Source organism: Atractosteus spatula, unplaced genomic scaffold, assembly GCF_055471065.1.
Source record: "Atractosteus spatula isolate fAtrSpa1 unplaced genomic scaffold, fAtrSpa1.hap1 Scaffold_69, whole genome shotgun sequence".
Taxonomy (NCBI): Eukaryota; Metazoa; Chordata; class Actinopteri; order Semionotiformes; family Lepisosteidae; genus Atractosteus; species Atractosteus spatula.
This window is the reverse complement of record NW_028296900.1, coordinates 84,612-105,916: the sequence shown is the minus strand read 5'-3', so window position 1 is coordinate 105,916 and position 21,305 is coordinate 84,612. Positions and strand designations below refer to the sequence as shown.

The 21,305-nt window shown below is 38.2% G+C and overlaps 2 non-coding genes across 2 annotated transcripts; one reads left to right on the top strand and one right to left on the bottom strand.

Annotated features, from left to right (window-relative positions):
• Positions 1–3,105: 3,105 nt before the first annotated feature.
• Positions 3,106–3,199, bottom strand: trnai-uau (transfer RNA isoleucine (anticodon UAU)). The gene is made up of 2 exons: positions 3,162–3,199; positions 3,106–3,141 (listed from the first exon to the last, which is right to left on the bottom strand). It is a non-coding gene; the product is annotated as a tRNA-Ile (tRNA).
• A 794-nt stretch (positions 3,200–3,993) lies between these two features.
• On the top strand, positions 3,994–4,065 carry trnat-cgu (transfer RNA threonine (anticodon CGU)). Its single transcript has one exon. It is a non-coding gene; the product is annotated as a tRNA-Thr (tRNA).
• Positions 4,066–21,305: the final 17,240 nt, after the last annotated feature.

The following is a 21,305-nucleotide window of genomic DNA, read 5'->3' as shown; positions in this document are numbered from 1 at the left end:
AGGAGAAGAAACAAGCAAAAGAGGAGAAGGAGAGGAGGAGAGTTTGTGAAAAGGAGGTAAAGAAACAGATGAAGAAGGAAGAGGAAAGGAGGAGAGTTTTGGAGAAGCAACAATTGAAGGAGAAGATGGAGAGGAGGAGAGTTTTGGAAAAAGAGTGTGCCCCAGAGTCCAGACTCTGTCAGGTGAGTTATTATAAATAAGATGCAGGAGTACACCCTGTACCAACTATCCTGTAAAACTATCAATTAAAAATGAAGGAGCTCTTGGCAACTCACAATGAAAATATCAACCCCAATGGAAAGGGAAACTTAAATGTTTGTTATCAATATGTATACATTGGACCACACAAAGGAGAAAAGCCACTGTGGACAAATCCAGACACAACATGAGACATTCTGACTGTTATTTACATTTCCCTACAAATCAAGAGAAATTAAGGGTCCTCGTCCTGCAAGAAGGGACGGCTTGTCGAAATATACAGCATCGCTACCTCACTTAAAACTGCAGAAATATTAACTACAGATTGTTACAAAGGCATCTGGGTTCACATGACAGGAAAGATGAAAGTTCAAACAATTCACACTTTGACAGGTGTGACAAAATGACATTAGAAAACTTATGATCATGAAATTCACTTCCTAAAATGATATCACAATGTTTTTGGACTGTGGGAGGAAACTGCAGCACCTGGCGGAAACTCCAAACAAACATGGGGAGAACATACAAACTCCACTCAGATAGAACAACAGGTCAGGAAATAAACACAGAGCTCCAGCACTGCATGGCAGCAATGTTAACCACAGTTGCACCTGTAAAATAAGTATACTTCCAAAACAGCAGCATATAGTGTAAAACAATATTTTGTAAACTTTCAGTCTGGATCTTTAAAAATTCATCTAATTTTTTGTCAGCTGAAAATGTTAGGCTGCCTGCTTTTAGGGGGGGAAATAATTTTTCAAATGTACATGTCGATATTAAAATAACATATTTCCACATATAAATACAATTATAATAAAATATACAAAAAAAGCCTTATTTTCTTTAATGATATGAGTTCTACAATACTGATACAGTATTGTACAAAATGGTATGATCTGAAGAATCGCCAGAGCACAATGTATCAATTTGGGTGATACTAACAGAAGAGGGACACAACATGTAAATCCACAAGGTTTATTTTCAACAACAAAAATGTGCTTGAAAATAATTTGACAAGGAGGAAACCTTACATGCATGGATACCAGTATTTCCCCAATAGGTTAAAATGCAGCAGGGAACGGTATAACAGAAGATCAGTGTCACTTGATATTGCATCACAGAGGCTGATCTCTTTTTCATCATATCCACCACTTCCAGAAAGCCAGTACACATAATTGTGAGGGTTTAAATTCAGAGGGAAAAATAATTCTCTAAATTAAATTTTATGCTGCACAGAGAGCCTCACATGTACGTGGTCAGGTAGCTCAGTTGGATCGATTGTCGTTCTAATAACTCCAGAGTTGTGGGTTTGATCCCTTACAGGCCAGGAGATCTCCTTATCTTTTGCCAAAACCATTTGATCTTTCAGTCCATGGTGAAATATATTGTGTTGAAAAGATGCCACAAACTGTAGACAAATGCTAGTGCTGCAGGTGAAGAGGAAAGCATTCAAAGATTTATGAGTTTCTTATGTGGAGCGAAGATAAAGTGTCACCATTTGCATATGTGAGGCTTCCAAATCAGCTCTCTGTAAAGACGCTCAAATCCAGCCTGATAAGTAAAAAATATTTTAGCTGGGGATCCTCAAATCAGGCGTGTAGAAAAGAGCACCGTTAAACACCATCGGGAGTGCAGAATATGTGATAAAAGTGTTCTTTAAACAAAAAGTGAAAATAGTAAATTTGTCTTTCACTTAGACGTTCATCGAAAGCTCAGTAAACGATAAAGCGTGTTTACTGAGCGAGAGACTCGTGTTCTGAATTCTCATCAGATTAACCGGTAATACAGCTACTAATAAAGGTTTACATTAATCTTAGTTATTAATAAATTACACTTTTATTAATAAAGACATGTACTGATCAAATTCATTGTGAATAGTTGTGGTGTCTAGAAAACAATTTTAGCTAAATATTTCAAGCGAGTGGTGAATACTGTATGTTCGTTACTTTGTGACCATATTATTTCCACTACATTCAGAACAGTTCAAAAGCGATCGACTGTTCCACTACTGAGTTACTTAAACCCTGTGAAGAGGTGGTTTAAGTTAGTCTCCTACATCAGTAAGATCTAATGGGCAGCAGATGTTATTTTAGGTTTGTTGCAGTTGAGAACAGGTTTAGTACAGAGCTGCTGACAAATTTCAGCAGCCAGGTTCGTAGCAATGACCCGTTGTAGGGACATTGCCAATCAGCCACAAGAAAAAAAAAAACATCATTTGTGCCTTTATTAAAAAAAAAAGGAAAAACAGAGTAGTAGTTTATGTGGTAATTTCAGGTACAATGTAAGAACTTAAGTTAACTAGTCCCACAGTAATGCGTGGGGTCCTATCAATAGAAAAAAAAATACTTGTAACCCAAAAACACAACAACCACAATGCAAGAAGCCTTCCGGGAACCTCGGTAAATCACTGTAGTAGTCTAACGACTACAGAAAATAAAATAAAAAAATACTTAACGGAACAACTTCAAAACAAAAATAACATTAAAAACAAATCTGGGAAACAACAAAAACAGAATCTAATGCGAGAGCTTTTTCAAGTCTTCGGTACCCCATCGTGCTCCCTTAGTCCCAGTAGACCTCTCGGCTAAGAAGATATCTCTCATCTATCTGTGTAGAGACCAGCAGGGGGTCCACAGCTGATGGGAAATTAAGTAGTGACCTGCATCAGCTGCAAAGGAAAAAGTATAGGTTTATTCCACGCTGAAAAGAGAAGGAAACACAACGTGGACCCTTCTTCGGGTGTGACGTGGAATAAACCTTTACCTGTTCCTTTGATGTTAATTTAGACCGGGTCTCCAGCAAATACCTAACAGGCTACAATCCCGTTAGATAAGGTGTTAAGGACGACCTATAAGTAGCAGTAACTAAAGTGGACAGTTGCTTTCAGTAGCTAAAGGCAGGCTACACTGCTCCAGGTGAGGCTCGAACTCACAACCTCGGCATGACTCCGCTGTGCACTGCTGTATAAGTACCGCGCGCTGACCGATTGCGCCACTGGAGCTGCGTACATTGCTTTCCCTTCACACACTGACGTTGCACAAACACAGTGAAAACGATTTCGGCATGTTTTCCGTCTCTCCGTGGGAGAAAGGGACAGTAAAAGAGCGAGGAAACTACAAGGGAAGAAAATGAAAAAATAGTGCTCACTGCAAAAGAGGGAGGAGAGAGATGGTCAGACAGGTAAATCAGCCCGGCGGATTTACACTACAAATTTGTCATTTGTAGTGACATTTATGAGTCTTCATCTGTCTGAAACTGTCCAGTTTGTATTTTCGTTTCAAAAATCCAGTAAACTTGAATAAGACAAGAAGGCACACTGCACATCTGCGGAACATCACGTCCGAGTTTACAGTGACATCAGAGATTGAAAGCGAAGTCGTTTTTTATTAAAAGTTCAAGGAAACCTGAATCTTTTCTCGAAGTATTTCAGAATCACAGTGAAATGTAGTACGATTGCTGCACAGATCTGCAGTCTGCAATTAGAATACGGTTTGTGCGTTGTATAAAATATGCCATTCAAAACTTTTCTAAAACTGCAGAGATACATTTCGGAATGCGTCTTCCTGTAAAAATAAAATATCTATTTTATTTGACGGGCGCTATAAGCAGAGTCTGAAGCCAGCTCCACAGAAGAACTATATTCAGTGGGCCAAAAAAAGTATTTCACTAAGTGAACAATTACTGTACATCATAATCATATTTGTTTTACTCCTGCCATTGCAATTTGTGCACAAAGATTTTTTTTATTTATTTTCAAAATATATTAGTCTTGATGGGAAAGAAAATTAAACTGTGGGCGCGGTGGCCAAGTGGTAAGGCGTCGGTCTCGTAAACCGAAGAGCGCGGGTTCAAGCCCCGTCCGTGCCTGGTTTACTTACCTTTATCTAAATCGTCAATTGTCTTGCAATGTAGAAATTTCTGTAATAATAAGAAAAGAACTGTCAGTAGTAGTTAATAATCCTTTGACAAAGCAACGGGCATCCTCCACTGCTTGTCAGGATGGCTGAGTGGTCTTAGGTGCCAGCCTCAAGAACTCAATCGTGTGTAGTGACAGTTGTTATTCACAACCCGGATTTCTATGGAAGCCCGTTTCCGCCAGGGAGTAAAAAAAAAACACGCTATGGTATCTCAGAATTCCGACTTAGTAAGTCAGAATTCCGACTTAGCAACTCAGAATTCCGACTTTATATCTCACATTTGCGACTTCGAAATAGCCCATATTTCATTGTCTGTCCTTTTGTTATTGTAACGGATTCGGGTTCTAGGGCTTGTGCCTTCGCCGCTCCCACCCTAGTTCGTGCCTCACTGCATTGGCTCGAACCCAGGTCTTATTAGCTGAGCTAAAGAAGACCTTTTTTAAGTAAAAAAGGACAGACAATGAGATACCATAGCGCGTTTTTTTTTTACTCCCTGGCGGAAACGGGCTTCCATAGATTTCCCTTCATGTTCATTAAGATGTGTAATTTGTATGTTGCTTATATAAGAACAGTTTCTTCAAAAGTTCTGTCAATTAACAGTGGAGAGCTAGCCGATGTACGTTTTCATGAAAACTCTCTTTAAGGGGATTACAAGTATCTTGAGCAAATCTGCGTCATATTTTAAAAAAAAGTTTAGCTCAAGATGCAACAGGAGTATAAATGAATTCTCCCGCCCTACATTCCAAGATATGGAATCTTATTTTTCTTGAAGTTTCTGATGTTGGTCGTTATTGGAAATTGCCCGGTGATATCGACTCAGGTAGTCAGTTGTTACGTGCTGTAATTCGATACATGCAAAGCATTTGTATTCCCTCAAATTATTAATAAGGTCAATAATGTATTAAACATTACATGCCACTTTTTCTCTAGATGATGTTCACGATGGAATAGTGAGAAAGGCGTGCCTAGATGTGCTTGAAACAGCACCTTACTATCATTTTAGTCCCGACCTGACCGCACTGAGCAATGGTACGACAGAGACTCCAACGGGTCGGTTTTCTCCTTTTACAGTTTTTGGGAAAAAAATAATCTGCACTTTTAAGCAAGTATTTTATTTCAAATTTTGCGTAAGTGTAAGTTTTTCTTGAAAAACGTTGTTTCAGAAAGAAACTGAGTTGACGGGAATAGCCCTCTCAGTAGAATATTGAACTTTTCATCTCAGCTAGTTCTTCTGTGGAGCAGGCTTCAGAACTCTACGTACAACGCCTTTGATGTCATTTTATTTTTACAGCAGCCGCATCCGGAAAGTTTTTTTTTTTACTTTTTATTTGAACAACAAAATAGATTCAATATAAACAAGAGCACTTATAACATCAGTAGAATCGTCAGGGGTACATAAAATAATACAATTACACTTTCTGAAAACGATTAAACTAGGTAAATCAAGATAAGGTCCGCACAGCTTTAATGTTCTTACATTTCGAAAGAGTCTGTAATTACCCCTTTTCGTCTATTTTGAACTATTCAAACTTAGGACTCGTACCAGACCATTTCACTCTACGTACAGTATATCTCATTTCGTAACGAAAATGTTTTTCCTGTCTTAGAAATGCTCTGGGCGGTATGTCTTACACAACGCACCTAAAGTATTCTAATCGTGGACTGCAGATCTGTGATATAGCCGAATTAGAGGGATCCAGCAATCGTACTGGATTTAACTGAGATTCTGAAATGTCTCTTGCAAAGGTATTCGGGTTTGCTTGAACCTTTAATAAAAACAGTGATCTGAGACTTCCTAGCTTTCAGTCTATAATCTGTAACTTAACTAGGATGTGATATTTCGCAGATGTGCAGTGTGCCTTTACGCTTGGCATGTTCAAGACTATTCGTTGCGTGAGCTCCTCACTGCGTGTCCTGTACTGTATTGTGATTTCGTTGAGATTATCTACGAGGAGTACAGCGACTAGAACGCCTTGAACTTTTTTTTCGGTATATAAAAGAAAACGCTAAAGCACATACAAAGTAACTAACATTTCCTATATGTAGGTTTTCTGATTATGTCTCTACTTCACTTAAATTCCTTAGTTACAGGCGATTTCTTTCCGATATTTGTTCTGGCGCGGTTATTGATCCCATACTAAAGATTATTTTTATAAAGAACATGTCACCTGCAAACTGGTATCGGGAAAGTTTTATAATATTACTTTTTAAATTTATCATAACCTATATGATTTCTTACCAGCGTGGAGCTCGAATTCACAACCCCGAGATTAAGTGTTTGGTACTAGTTGCGCCACAGAAAATTATTTTCTTATTTATATTAAATACTGCGGCTCCTGTCATTTTCTTCTCGTCAGAGAAGAGGTCGGTCTGGTCTCCAGATTATCAACTATAAGATCAGACCGTGCTCCTTTGTAAAGCAGTGTTGGTTCACATTACTTATATGGGGCAACACATCAACTCGATGATCGTTCGCTGTACACGCATGCCCCCCTTCACTGAAATAACATAGACGAAGGAAACTCTCTTGTCTTGGGCTGCTGTCACCCGGATTCAAAGCGCGGGTATTGCGGTCACAGCACAAAGTACTGACCACTATACCATCGCGGCAAGCTGGGACAGACTATCGTTAATTTTATTCAAATGCTCACAGTCTCTTTAATCTGATGGATTCATATACCGTGCTCATGAGAAAGTCACAAACCTGTCATCTACACACTGTTCCCAGAGCTGGATAGGTGATTCCAGATTCTACAGCTCTCTAGCAATAGTGGAAATCAGGCTACAGAAATGGAGAAAATCTCTTCAAAATGTGGAAATATATTCCCGAGACGAGTCCTTTCTCAAAGGTCAACTCTGCTTGCAAGTCACCCCTCCCCACATCGCGCAGTGTAGCGGTTATAACCTTCTATTAACACACCAAAGGGCTTCAGTGAGAAAGCGGGCAGAAACAAAGCGATCTCTTTTATTTATACGTTTCGCACGCCTGACGGGGTTTTACGTTGCTCTTTTCTACACTGAACTGATCATTTGGACATCGTAAGGCAAGAGAGACACATTTCTATGTAATCAGGAAACCAGGAATCCTAACCGTTAGCCCGTTAGTGCCACAGAGAAAAAAAAAAACGTTTCAACGAGATAAAATTGCAGGATTAACACATTTTTTCTTTTTCGTAGCGCTTGTGTTTTGTTTGATTTAGCAAATTTTATACACTTTATTTCTGACACATGACTAGAGTATATTTAATACAAGAGCGTGAACAACAATTTTCATCTACCGTATTGTAATGTTTTTTAAAAAAGCAAGTTAAATGCATATATAGTAAATGTTTTTTTTTCATATAATAGTGTTTATGGTCTGAAAAACGTCATTCATTATTTAACGGACATTTGGTACAATAAAAAAAATTCTCATTCACGAATGTTAACATTTTTTACAATAACGTGTTCTATTGTGATCTTGCGCCCCATGCAGCAATATCACCAGACAGTTTAATGGTCTGTCGTCCTTTTCTGGGTTTTATTCTGTCTTCAGATGCACCACATGTATTTTTAAAATACGTATTCTGACAATTCTGGTGCAGCGAGGCATTCTGATTAATTCAGATTCACTCTTCACGTGTGTTATAGATATCATATAATGTTTTTGTATCCACGCAAAACCTCGCATGAAAGTGAAGTTGATAAACTTTGCTTGTGACATATTTAACAAGGCACAGTGCCAAACTATTAAAATACATCAGAAAAGTACCCGAACTCATCTAATTCATGTATTTGAAACGAACGGATGGGAGACTTTAATATGGCGTTCTGGAAATTCACTTTACCGGGGTAAAGTTAGCTTGAAGTTCGAAAACGATTTTGGCACGCCTGTAGCGTTTACACGAAACCTCTTAGAGTTGCGAGAATACTACCTTTGTGTATAAAATACATTGTGAATGCTTTCTCAGCCTTTATTTTTTCGTTTTTATGACATTTTTTTGACCAAGCACGAATATTCTTTTGTCGATATCTTCGCAATGGAAGCACAGAACGCCTTCAAACCAAATGCATTTTAAAGACCACGACTTGTGGATATTTCCACAGCCTTTACACCAAACTATCAGTGAGCTAATTATCTTTTTTTAAACCTCCGGCTTTTCATCGATGCGTAATTACGCACTAACTGGAACCCGGGGTACCGCTGTGTGCACACGTTCACAACGCGAGAAATACTGTTCAATACGGCTTCGTGCGAAAAACCCGTATATGACCATACGAAACAGAACAGCGCAGTCTCCAATTACCCAGACTGTAAGCACGGGAATAAAGTTTTGTTTGATTTCTGAAACCCTTCCTTTACGTCCTGTTTTCATTCAGGTAAGGGTCAACTATATTCACAATACTACTGACAGCAGGAAGATTAAAATATTCTTTACTCAGCAGCTTATTAAAAACAGCTCCCATGATGTTCAAACCGACACTGACACAGCTAGGTGTTCTGAAACTCTTTTTCTCGTGCTTTTATTTAATGTGGCACAATGCACTGGGATAGCGGTATTCTGTTCACCAAAACCAGAATCACTTGGGACTCCGGGGGGATCGGTGTATGCAAAATATGAATTCCTTATGCAAGAATTTGTATATGGTCAATATAGTGATCATATCTTATCAGCAGATTGTCTCCAAGGAACAAGTAATAGGTTTATTCCATGCTGAAAAATTATCAAATGATTGATGAACCCAAGTGATTCTGGTTTTGGTAAGCTAAAGGACAATGAGCTTCACGATACCAGGGGGACAGTGGGTGGTCAAGTCTCCCCTAAACAATGTCTCTTGTCAGATTATGATGTCAGTGCATTTAATAATGTTGTTGAACTCTCTTTAGCCCAAATACAGAGGAGCCCAGACCCAGAATATTACACATACTGACAGAGAGTGATCTCATTATGTGTGTTTGGATTTTAACAACTATTATTATTGTTTGCTAGAACCAAAACAATCTATGTTAGACATTTTCATCTTCAGCCAAAAAATACAAACTTGTGTACGTAGTGTGGTTCAGGTTCTTGTCCCATCCTGCTCTTGGTCCAGGTTGAAGGGTTGCACCGATTCTGAGTCTTGTTAGCTGGTATGGATGGGTTTGGGGGTGTTGATACCAGAGTGGTCCAGGAGGGGGGTGCAGGTGTTTCGGGGGCATTCTTGTTTTTCTATGAGTTCAGGTTGATTCTGTTGGTTCTGTCACGAATCTCCCTCACGCAGGCAAGCGCTCCCGCATTCCCACGAGCTCTCCCCATACCAAACGTGCACACATCAATCAGTCGTCTACTTAAACCCTCATCTGTCCCCCGGTCATTGCTCACGATTGAGATTCTCTCCCGGAGCTTACCTACTAACTACGCCTTTGCCTTACTACGACTTCTCCCCTGGACCTCGACTCCGCTTTTCCGACTACCGCTTTAGCCACTCGATTTTGTACCTTCGCCTGTTTTAAGCTTTCTCTGATCCTGACCCCAGCCTGTCTCTTCGTTTACGCCTCTGCCTTCTGAATCCACACCGATGCAACTTCTACGCCTTCCCGGACTCCGACCCCTGCCAGTCCCTCAACTACGCCTTCGCCTGTCGATTCTGTGCCTACGCCTGTACTACGCCTTCCCGGACTCGGACCCCTGCCTGTTTACTCCAACTACGCCTGCGTCTCGCGCCAACCCTACCAAGGGCACCGCATTGGATCCCTATCCTCAGCAGTCAACCTTCAGAAAATCATAAAAACGGTTTGGGGGCCTGTCTGGTGTGTAAAACACTTGGTTTCAGCAGTGTGGCTGTTGTATTTGAAATGCTATTGAGCCATGAAGACGACCCACCTGTCCCAGTGTATTACCTGTAGTGTTCTCTTCAAAAAATCATAAAAAAATAAAGGTTCCACAACCCAAAACAAAGCTGGGAAAAGTCAGAGGACCTGCTTAGTGTGCAAAACACTTACTTGCAGCATTGTGGGTGCTGTGGTTTAAAAGCTATTAGTTTGTGAACAGAATACCTCTATCCCAGTGCATTGTGCCACATTAAATAAAAGCACGAGAAAAAGAGTTTCAGAACACAAAGCTGTGTCAGTGTCGGTTTGAACATCATGGGAGCTGTTTTTAATAAGCTGCTGAGTAAAGAATATTTTATATAAAGTGCTAGCTTAAGGCTCCAGTCTCTTTGGGGGTGTGGGTTTGAATCCCACCGCTGCCAGATGCTTCTGTGACCCTTTTTCTTCTGACTTGGAAAGCAATCAGTGGAATTTTGTTTTGACAGTCTCTTGAGAACCTAAGCAAAGTTTTTAGAGATACTTTGTCAGCTTGACATCAAGGCAGGAAACAAAAGCTGTATTGCGTCCTCTCAACCCAAATGCGCTTTGCCACCTTTAGCGTTATGCAGGGAACAACGTCTGCTGAGATCACTTTCCAGTCAGTGCAAATCGTACTGTGTTTTAATGTCGGTTGTGCTGGCGTACTGCTTCTGTCTGTGAAGCTTTAATGTTCTGCTAAGAGTTAAGAGGAGTGCTTAATGTTAAGAGGAGTGTATGAAGGTCATAATGGAGGGAGGACACGCGCGTTTTAATAAATCTTCTTCTGGATTTATATTTCGGTCTTTCACCTTTTAATGCATAGCTTGGCCGTAAATCTTTACTCGATTACAGGCACCCCAAACAGTTTTTAAGGCAGAAATCGAAGCCTATTTGACTTTCTGCTAATAACGTGTAAGTGTTCACGAAACATTTCCCTGCCCATCATGTGCCCTCAAACTGGTTTCTCCATTTTCCTCTTCCTGTCATTGTCAGTGGGCACAACAAGACGGGAAAAATGCAAGAGAGGGAAGAGAGAGCAGCTGTCAGGAGTGGGATTTGAACCCACACTGCTACTCAGAGACCAGAACACCCAAGCATTGGAAAGACAGGAGTCTTTGAGTGTGACACCTTAGACCACTCGGCTATCCTGACAAGCTCCTTACATCACTTTGTTAAAAGCACCAGTAGTTCACAAAACTGAGAAATGCTTTGCTGGAGAAGCGCCACGTTGTCTGTTGTTGCCTAAACAGATCGCGGAAATCAAATATTCGGATCGATTCAGAGTGTGCTTTACAGCCTTTGTGTAATACTTTAAATTGTTTAAAAAAAGTGTGCACTGTGTGCTACATTTAGGACTAGTTAGTGTGGTAGAATATGGAGATCATCTCCAGCTCTGAGCTCAACCGCAACAGGAAGTCATGCTGAACAAGTGAGAGCCTAGCTGATCGTGTGCTCAGTGTGGTGCTCAGGGCTCAGGAGTATTGTTGTGGTTCTTATTTGCATAAACTGCAGGGGCTCTAAATCAGCACATTTCAATTTATCTGTTCAGTAAGTTAAAATGCAGGACACGTTAAAATAGGATTATTACTTTGTCTCTGTCCCGTTAACTGAATGTCCCTTACATTTTTAAGGACACATACCTACTAATGCGATACTCATTGCAAATAGTCCCAAAACAAGCACGTCCGGCAGCTGTGGGGTTGAAGGTGAACATGTATCGTATTGTAATGGCTTCTATTTCCATTGGTGAATGAGACAGATTCACAAGGAGATCCTTCACGCGATTAAGCAAACACATTGCCTTTTCTGTCTGATGTAGAGGCTACATTTGTGTCAGCAGTACTATACAGGTAAGTCGAATACACTTTCAGGGGCTGCATCTGTAGCGCTTCATCTAAGAGGATTGTTAGAGCACAGTTACATTCACCCACCCAACTTATTCTTTGATCATTTAAGACGATTTTTTTACTTTCTCACACGGTTACATTCGCCCACACAACATATACTATTTGAATGTCCAATGGCTCAATAACCCCGTTTTCCCCTGGGAACCACCAGTGTACAGTCCCATCCCATTCAAAAATATAACAGATATACTCAATTGATATATTCAATTAACAAATATAAAAAGATATTATGAACAAGAGAACTCTTGTTCATATAGATCCAGGTTTACACAATTAATTTCATGCATACTCGAAGTGCCTGAAGTCTTGCTCTGCTGTTTTAAATATACCTCCAAAGCGTTTAGTTGTGTTAACTACCAAATTATTCGAACTAATTTAACGTCATATTCAGGAAATTCAGAGGAAGTCCTCAGACTTGTCGTGGCTGTTGAAGAAGCCACCGGTTGAATCTCACCCGGGATTTCTTGAGAGATCGTTCAGCGAGCGAGTCCTCCTTCTGCACTCCACACTGAGCTGAAAGCTGCATCGTATAAAATATCCATGGTACAACTCGAGAAAAAACTGAAGGACTAAACAACGACTTTTGATGATTACAAGAGATTCAAGAAACACAACCGTCCACACACGGGCTTGGATCCTGAACGCTTAAGTTAAAAGACAAAATGAAGGATACGAATTGTAAACTCTCTTCACGTCTTACAGTTTATGAAATAAAACAATTTCTTACTTTCTTAATAATTTCTTACTGCTGATAGACGATTTATTGCATTTGAACAAAATCACAATTACAAACATTTTGGGTTAAACTGTTATTCACATACTCTAACGGAGAGAAACGTTAGTGTCTTCAGGTGTGTGAGCCCATTTAAAAAAAAAATAAATAAAAGTTATATGAATTTAATTGTTCTACTTTTAGGCTTGCATAGCCTTATGAATATTTCGGTTAAATCTTTTTTTCTGTAGTAATTTCAGTTGATATTAATATTAGTCATGATTTACAATTTTCGGACATGGTTCATCTTAAATAATTTTGTAGTTTCAGTTTTGGAAAATCGCACCCAGAATCTACCAAAACTGGTAATATTCATATAATGTGTAATGCAATAGCAGCATTTTGGGTGGGAAAACAAAAAGTATTTCTTGGTATGAATCCCAACACTTCATAAGCGGCGTTCGAGGACTTCTCGCTTCAGATAAAGCTGTCAATACATCATAGATTTTTACTCAATCAATATCAGCAGTGTTATCGCTACCGAAAGCTAAATATAGATCCTGGTAATACTTTGTGAGATCTTTGTAAGAAAATCCAAAATACTACAGAAGCAATCAAATGTATACGTTTCTTTTGGATCAAGAAGAGGATAATTATGAGACTCAAAATATGCCTGTCTTTTCTTTTTTCGAGGACAAATGGATTATTGAGGTGTAAAGATGGGTTCAAAACCAAAATCATCTGCTGTTTCTTTGATAGTTTCTTCAAATCCTTCAACTGATCATCGATATCAATGAAAAATATTATACAAATTGTGGTTTTCTGTTAATTGCCAATTTTATTGTAATTATATCTTCGTTTACAGATGTCTTGCATGTAGTCCTCAGCTTAAATGTTTTAAAAAGTACGACAAAAGTACAATATGCTTAACAACATTTATGGTTATATCTATAATAAAATGAAGGTAAATAAACCAAGATATTAAAATACAATTTTACAATACTAACCTAATAATGCTTGTGAAGTTTTCCAATACATCCGAACTGTAATTTTGAAATATTATTGCTGAGAATGCAAAGAGAGTACAACGATCAAATTCAATGAGTGAAAATACAACAGTAGTTCACTAAACTGAGTTTCTTCCCTGAAATGATTTGCTTGCGAAGCACTAAGCAGCCTTGAACGGATCGTGGAAATCAAATATACAGATGGATTGAGAGTGTGCTTTCCAACTTTTGTGTAACATTTTCTTTTGACAGGGCGGAGTTGTTTTCACAATCTGGGTTATATTAAAAGGAGTAACGTCAGTGTAAAAAAGCTTTCCTTCTAATAATTTTGGTTTCAAGATCGCAATATAGTGTGAAACATACAGATGCAGCCATTCAAAATGCGTGCGTTATTTTGCGGCATACCCCGGTGGGCGTGTCGCGGCATCACGCAGTGTCACGCAGTGTGACGTGGTTAATCGCGCGTCATTTGACGCTCTGCCGGAAACTATCCGGCGTCACCTTGTAAAACCGCCAGGGGGAGCTTAACCTCTCATGTACAGCATTTGAGCCTTTAATTTTGAACAGTGTATTACAGCATGTTAATCTTCAGTCATTAAAATGTTGGTATATTTTATGAAAGCAAGATTGCTCAGTTGGACAAAAGTACACAACCTACCTTTATCAGAAATATTTATGCATCAAAGCCTTTACCGAAGATATTACTAATAGTATTAATAATGGATGACTTTGGACAAGCTGTATACTCAAAGTATAATTTCTTTAGCACATTTGTACAAGCACTTGGAATCTGTCCAAACCATACTTTGTCAGGCATTTTGTTTTACTTCAACGGGCATAAAAACTTCCTTGCTTTTAACAGGGCGTTTCATAATTTCTAACTACGAAAATGATTTAAAATGCGACACCTATCATTCAACTAGAGCTTAAAATATCACAAGGAAAAATACACACCGGTATTCCATTTCTCCCTAAACATTGTAAGCTTCGAAGTCTTTAACTAACGTGATACCGGAGTCAACAAGCATACTTTTAGAATTTGATTAAAAGGGAATATAATATGGAATCGCGTATCTCAAGAATTTAATAACGGTATGATTATATCCGTGTACTGCGGCAGGGCTGTGTAGGGCTGTTTCGCCTGCCTGCTCATGCGAGCTGACTGTAGCCGACTGGTCTAGGTGCGTGCCTGCCAACGGGCAGGTTGTGTGCTCGAATCCAGCTGGTGCTGAACCTTCCAGTTTTATTTATTTATTTTTTAATCGCGTAACATATTACCGTATGCAAACTGTACTGTATACAGTATGTATATGTATATTTAATGTCTTAACTGTGCCCGTTTAATTGAATTTTAAAAAATTATTTAACACGAACATTAAGCTGTTTACATCTTCCGCCTGAGAACAGTCACCCGTTGCTACCCAACGCAGAATGGTGATTGGCTGACACCATCTGACACCCCTCTGATTGGAGAAAAAAGACGTGCTAGTTTGCTATACATACTGTAACAGGAAGAGGATTTCTTTCTATTCAAAACGTGTATTTTAAAAGTTTAAGAAGTAAAAACCTTACAGCGTACACAGATTTCTAAACTGATCAGGATCGTTATCTTTGTCTTATGCATAATAATATTCACCGCTCTGTGCAGCAAATTAATAATAAACTTTATTTTATATAGCGTTTTAAACGAATAAGTAATTAGATTGCTCATAAACCTAATCACTTGCTTTTTCTTTTTATTTAGGCTCAGATTTCAACTATAGATCGTATTATTAATAACCATAATAACAACCAACCAACAAAAACAACCATATAAACATAATACCAACCAAAAACATAGATAACAACCACAATACAAAATCAAATATATCAAACCATTTTACTCTCGCAAAGTCCTCCAATTATCATAATCCCGCCCCTTATGCAAAACCAAACCTTCCTCCCATCCCAGTTTATCCTGTTTATCATAAACAAAATCCACCTCAATTTTCAACATAAAGCATTACACAAAATCAATACCTCAACACTCCATACTCAACAATGATAATTCACAAACAGCCAGAACATGTAACTACACATTCCCAAACAGACCTAATTTCCATAGCCCCGCCCCTTATGCAAAACCAACATCCCTCCCCTGTTCTCTCTCTCCCCTGGCGGTTGTAATTGTTTTTATTTTCAAATAAATTTTAGCAAAGTCATGCATTTTAAAAATCTTAAGATTTTTATATTTATGTCTTTATTTAGTGGTTTCATTAGTGACAAAGGCTAAACTTTCTTGGAAAAATGTCTTTTATGTAAACCATGTTTGCTATTTATTCATTCAGGGCTAAAATATGTTCATTGTATTCTAATGAAAGAAGGGTTCCTTTCGCCGTAGTCGGGAGCCTAGCCTTTAACTAGTAAGTACTGTACTTACTGGGTTTTTGAGGGGGGGGGGAGAAAAATCGTTTTCCCAGCCTAACAGTATTGTTTTTAACCTGTAAATTTGCTGGACAGAGAGGTGAACATTATCACACAGAAGACAAAGATAGCGATTTACGTTGCATTGTGTATCGTGCTGCTTTAATACAGTTTTAAATAATTGGAAGTCTAAACAGTATCAGCTTTATTTATGGGTTTTAAATAAAGGTGATTTAAACGCGATTTAAATCAATATAAATGTTTATATTGTAACGCATAGGTGACTATTCATTGTTATTAAAATGACTTAAATTCGATCATGTTGTGATATTTAGAAATATACATTTGTTTGGTGCGAGTGAAGTTTTATTTAATCTCTGAGCCATACTGATTCTTCTGGAAGCCAGTTTCCGCCAGGGAGTAAAAAAAAACACACTATGGTATTCTCTCCAATGCAGTGCAGTTAAAAACATACCTCTGATGCTGCTCCTAAATGAATATCGTTTATGACCATCAGAAGCTTTATGCTCCTTTTCTTTTTTCCAGTGGATTGAACAGGGAGAGGCATTTCATGATGTACTTTTCACTGATGAAACAACAGTGGCTCTGGAACAGTTTTCAACCATGTCGTTTTATAAAAAGGGGAGATATGTACACGTTACTGAAGCTAAACGTTTAGCCTTTGTCACTAATGTAAACACTAAATAAAGACGTATAGAAATCCCTACGTTACAGACTGTATATGGCTGGTATTGGTAGTTTAAAGAAAAAATACACACCAGTATTCCACTTTCTCCCTAAACATTTTAAGCATCAGAGTCTTACATGTGGTTATTTATTGCATAATTTAATTTTGAAAGCCACTGAGACATCAGGTACTACTGTTGTATGGTACAAGTGTGGTACTTTTAGGGGTACCACGGTACAGAACACTAGTTATTTAAATATGATTGATAGATAAATAGGCCCACTTTATTCATCCTGAAGAAGATAGAAGACATCCTGATGTCTTAACACAGATACTACAGTGCTTAAGTACTACTCACGTATATGTTTCTAGGTTTATATTATGCATTTCATACGGTCAAATTACTTTTGAGCAACTAATAAGAAGCGCGAAACGGTATGCGTTTTAGTTTCGTTTCGTGCTGGGACCCGTGGATTGATTAGAGATATCAAGTACATACAAGTCATTTTTTAAATGTTGTAGTTCGTCTTGAAAAAATGTTACGAGTACATCATCTATCAACAATTACACAGGTTCTGTTTCCATATTGCGGATTTTGGTTACGTAATATTATGTTCTAGATTTCACGTTGTGAATATATGATTTGGGCAAACAGAGCCGCAAAGAAGTACATTATGGGTGGTTGTTTTTTTTTTGCAGTTTTATCTAGAACAAGCGATGCTTAAACCTTTGTCTGATTCTTGTGAAACTATCCACACGACAGTTACAGTACCTAGGAGTTGACTTCAGTGATGTCACTGATGGGATGTTTCTAAAAATCCATCCTCTGTAAAACGTCTTCTCTAGTTGTCCTGCATATGTATTCGCTAATGAAGCTGTGTGTTCTGAGCCTGGATCTCTACATTTGTGTATGAACCAGCTTAGAGGGCTAAAGACAGCTTGTGTTTAAATTGAGTGTAAGGCAATTTATGCTTCTAAAGTCATGGTCAGCATTTTTGTACTGTGCTGTAAACTTGTTCTGTGCCAAGTCACATTATTTTATAGCGTTTTTATAGCGTTATCAAATCCGGTGGCGCGGTGTTAGTTTCCTGACTCCCATGTCACATGGTCTGTGATTGAAACCTGTAATACCGGTTTAATTCGTCACAGCCAGCACTCCGGTTGTAAAGTAGAAGCAGGCGAGATTTCCAGCGAAAAACACCTCCCCCTTCTTCAGGTGTGAGGGTCTTCTGCTCAGAATGAAACGCTAAAATGTAATGTAAGCTCTGAATGGGTTCAATTGTGATTTGGGCTTGATTAAGGTCGCTGCCTTTCATCTAAAACCCTACTTGAATCCTTCTAAACTAAAAATCAGTGTTAGTGAGTTCTAAATAAAGAGGTATCCAGGTAACAGTGAAACGGGCGGACAGTCTGGGGAGATCGCCCGTTTTCCATGTAAATAGTTCCCTGGTTCCGCACCCCTTGGTGTTTCTCTCGCTCTCTCTCGGGTCACCTGATCATTAGCTCGAAAGATTTGAGTGCTTTGTGTATATTCTAATGGTAGTGGGGGCAGGGTGTGTGGGAACAGGTTTGGTTGAAATTGCATTGGAGATCTATGTTCTTCACACCTGAAACATTTTCTCTGAAAGCATTTTCTTCGCTGTTTAACCGATCTTGTTACAGCATGTTACAGTTTACTATTATTAACCATATTAATTTTAAGTGCTTAATGTAAAATCTTGTAAAAATATATTTTCATTGTTCAAATATACATTAAGTCTGACTATCATATAATAAGTTAAATACAAAACTAAAGAAAAAATAGGGTTAAATATAATTCAAAATATTTTGCTAACAATGTTAACTGTTTATGAATAATAAAATGTATTAGCTAAGGAGTAGGATGGCACAGTTGTTAGTATGTTTTTTGTTTTGTTTCTTTTTCATAAATACAACAGTAGTACCTGATGTCTCAGTGGCTTTCAAAATTAAATTATGCATGCAAACCTGTGAACTAGAAAGATAACTAAGATATTCATCCATTTATAATGGTGGCAAAGTGGTTAGCATTGCTATCTTGCAGCACTGGGGTCCTAGGTTCAATTCCTGCCATCCTGTGTGTGTGGGGTTTACATGTTCTCTCTGGGTTACATGGTTTTTCTCCATATGTGTGATATGACTCCCTCTCGCACTCCAAAACATACTGGTAAGTTAATTAGTTTATGGGAAACCTGGCCCTGGTCTGTGTGTGTTTGTGTCTGTCTGTCCTGTGATGGACTGGCACTATGTCCAGGGTGTATTCTGCCTTGTGTCCGTTGCTTACTGGGATAGGCTCCAAATCCTCTGTACTGGATAAAGAGATTAGAAATGGAAGTAAAGGCACTGTGTGGATGGAACTATACACAGTGTTAGAAACCCACTATGAAATGGCAGCATCTCACTGAGAATAAAATATTTTATACTGCTGGCTTAAGGAAACAGCCTTTCCACCTCTCTTGCACATCAGTATCCATACCTAGTTATTTAAACAAATTGCCTCTAATTATAAACATCTTAATATGCTGGCTCTGTGGATCCGCATCAGCTATGTTTGCCCATTCCTTCAGTTCATGTGCATCCAACACACAGTTCAATGCCAGCAACTACACATAATCTAAAATACAATCCTTATTTCAGTATCTATGTAAACATATAGTCTGTTAACTTCATCATCTTCATCAAAAGTATGCCTAACCCCATTAGGAAGTGTTCTTGTTATAAGTGTATTCCTCAGCTTTCCCCAAACTATCTTCTTCTTGCCAACATCTCTAGTCTTTTATCCTGCAATAACTCAGCCAACACTTAAATCTCCAAAAGCTGCTTGTGTTAATTTCTTTAAATCACAAATATCATGTGTAAATACTGGCCATGTAATACTCTGCATTGTGGAATAATAGTTTATTTTAAAGGGAACTAGAGAAACTAAGAACTAGAGAAATCAAGAAAGGCTTTTTTTCTAGAATTAATAAATGCACATCCTGTTCACTGGGGAAATTAAATCCACACTGAGCAATCTTCAATATGTTCAGAATATGACAGCAAGAATCCTATCAGGGATGCATTACACCTGTTTTCAAGTCCTTGCACTGGTTACCTATCAGATTTCGAGTCAACTTCAAAATCCTTATCCTCCTTATATACTGTCCTACAACTGGTATTATTGATCTCCGAATTATTGTACTTGACATGACTTCATTCAGCCTTTCCTGAACGTCTATGACAGGCAGAGAGAGTGCTGTTTCTGGTGCGATCTTTTACAGCTGACATTTCACTGTTTTAAACGAACAAGAAATTAGATTGCTCATAAATCACCTATTCTATATAAACACAGCGTAATTGCCCTCCGAAAATCTTCTTTTTCTTGTTCGTTTTAGAGACCTTGATCGAAACTGATTTTAGATGTCAGAAAGGATTTATTTTCTCTGTATTTCCTACATTGCTTTGTCGAGATTTTAACTTTATATCTAACTTTATATCTAGGCTCAGATTTCAACTATAAATCGTACAGTAATTAATAGCAGTAAATACTGATGTTTATACATAAAAAAGTCATGCCTTGGAGTATAGACCCCCAAAGGAATGCCATAGACTCAAACTGCAAAATAAACACATACAGAAAGAAAGTATTTGTATTGTAATTGCAAATCCTGGTACTGTATGAGTGATTGGTATGACTTTCCTCATTACAAATCTCTTATTAGAATTTAAATTTCTCTGTAACTCCAGGTCAGAACAGAGAAAATGTAACTGCCTTAAGGAGTTTACGATTATGAAAAATAGAAGGATAAGCATGATACGTATGTCTTCTGTCATTTTCTAAGTCATGTTACTGAGCACCAAATCTTATTGAGAATATGAATCCATTTAAGGTTTATACCATTAAAGTAACGGTTTATTCCATGCTGAAAATGTTTGTACCAGACTTTTTTGAGGCCTGTTTAATTGTGTCTGAAGTCTGATGTTGTAAATTTTATTGTTAAAAAGATCCATGAAAATGTCACTACTAAAGTTAGCTGGTACTGTTGGTACTGTAAGTGGCAAGTAGAGCTCATATTTTAGATTTTGTGTAGTTGCTAGCGTTGAACTGTGTGTTGGATGCACATGAATGAAGCGACGGACACAAGGCAGAATACACCCTGGACATAGCGCCAGTCCATCACAGGACAGACACAAACACACACACACACACACCAGGGCCAGTTTAAATCTAACCTCAGAACCTTTCTTTTCAGAAGACTTAGTGTCTGTATCTGCTTCATTTTCTAATTTTGGTAGCACCTCTACCTGCTTGTCTTTCTTATATGCATTTACTTTGTAATCTGTGGTCCTTTTATCTGTTTTTACATCTACTGTATTGCTTTGAGATGCCACCTTTAATGGTGATATATCAAATAAAGTTTTTTATGATTGTTATAGGGAAACATGATCAGATTGTCCCTGGTTCAGAAAAAAAAGATCTAAAGTATACTAGTTTGTCACTCTTCTAATTCCCTTTGCTAAATGACTTTTCATACTAATCTGATCAATCTAACTGCCAGTTTTCTGTGCTTTCTCTATCCTGCTAGATTTGCAATTATTCTGAAAATTTTCATCTTGAAATAACTCATTTCTAAATACCTTTTTCACTGTTAACATCTTGCAGCAAC